Source organism: Myotis davidii, unplaced genomic scaffold (assembly GCF_000327345.1).
Source record: "Myotis davidii unplaced genomic scaffold, ASM32734v1 scaffold648, whole genome shotgun sequence".
Lineage (NCBI taxonomy): Eukaryota > Metazoa > Chordata > Mammalia > Chiroptera > Vespertilionidae > Myotis > Myotis davidii.
Genome location: NW_006299603.1, coordinates 1001782 through 1003422, shown reverse-complemented (window position 1 = coordinate 1003422; position 1641 = coordinate 1001782).

Below are 1641 nucleotides of genomic sequence, written 5' to 3'. Positions count from 1 at the left end.
TGCGCGGGCTTCCTCCCCTGGGGGGCCCGCCCTACCAGAACGCAGCCCCCGGACTTGGTTTTCTTTGTGACGCTGGTTCCCCTTTATTTTTAGCTATTTTCCTTTTTCTACTTCCTCATGCTTCTGCAGCAGCCTCAGGACAAGCCCTAGAAAGAGCGGGAAAGTGTTGTAATGTACCCCGCGAGTCACACAAGGACGCCTCAAGAAGTCGAGTTAAAGAGTCACATTTATTGTAAATCCGGGATGTTGAGGCGGGATTCCCCAAATCTCATAGTGATAAGATGGCCGCAACACCAGACTTATATAGGCAAAGATCACACAGGCATTGATTACATCCGAGGGTTTGGAATGAGGCACCTGGTTCCCAAAAAGCAGTTTACAGAAGCAGAATTGAGCCTGTTAATTCCAGTTTTGGGTCCCCGGGTCACTGCGTTGGCAGGAACTCATTATCTGGAGCCATCGAGGCAATTTAGAGTAATTGCACCATCCTGGTTTTTGGGACCACTGAGTTGACAGGGACACATTACCTGGAACCCTCAGGTCCTGGATAATTGTGCTGTCCTGGTTGCCAGGTACAGAGGAATGTGCTTTCTAAAACCAGTGAGATCACAATCAATGGGATGTTCACATTACAATCAATAAGGCATTCAATCGAATGGGATGATTTATACAATTCAGAAAATCAAAATAACTTCTCTATTGTTAAGCCAAACAGCAGGGTTAGAGTTAAACTGTAGTTTCTACCTGAGATGATTGCTACCATACTTCAAAAGGACACGGAGAGGAGAGGCAGGAAACAGAATTTAAGAAAAAATTAAATACAGCAGGTTGGCGGGGAAGAGCACACCGGTGGGCGGAATCTCAAGGTTCCGGTTCTGCTGTTAATGATCTAAGTGGGGCAATAACAGAACCGACCTTCTCATTAAAGACGGTTTTGCAGGAGGAGCGCCGGGCGGACGTTCGCCGTTGTGATGACCGTCACCCACCAGGAGGCTTGGGCAGGGCGCTCTGCACGTGCAAGAAGTTAGACTATTTTGTTGTCACTTGGAAACGAAGAAAGGTTGACAAAATAGAAACCCAAATTTCATTAGCTTTTGACTTTTTTTTGCAAAGTGCTGTGTGTGGCCTCATCAAACCAGAACTGTTTGGTCTAACTCCCAGAGTGCTTAACTTTAAAATATTGATCGATCGATTGGTTGATTTTTTAGAGAGAGAAAAAGAGATTTGTTGTTCAACCTCCGTATGCACTCATTGGTCAATTCTTGCATGTGCCTGTCTGGGGCTCGATCCCACAACCCTGGTGTGCTCGGCCAGGCTCTAACCAACCGAGCTACCGGTCAGGGCCTTAAACTCAAATATTTTAAATTGTTGCAGATATTTAGAAATTAAGAGATTTTGCACAAAAATTTGGACTTTTTAAACTGATTTTTTCTTTTAAAATTGTAACTTATTTTTTTCTCAGCATTTATTCCCTTATACCAGTGATGGCGAACCTATGACATGCGTGTCAGAGGTGACACGCGAACTTATTTTTTTGGTTGATTTTTCTTTGTTAAATGGCATTTAAATTTATAAAATAAATATCAAGAATATAAGTCTTTAGCCAAAACCGGTTTGGCTCAGTGGATAGAGCGTGCCTGC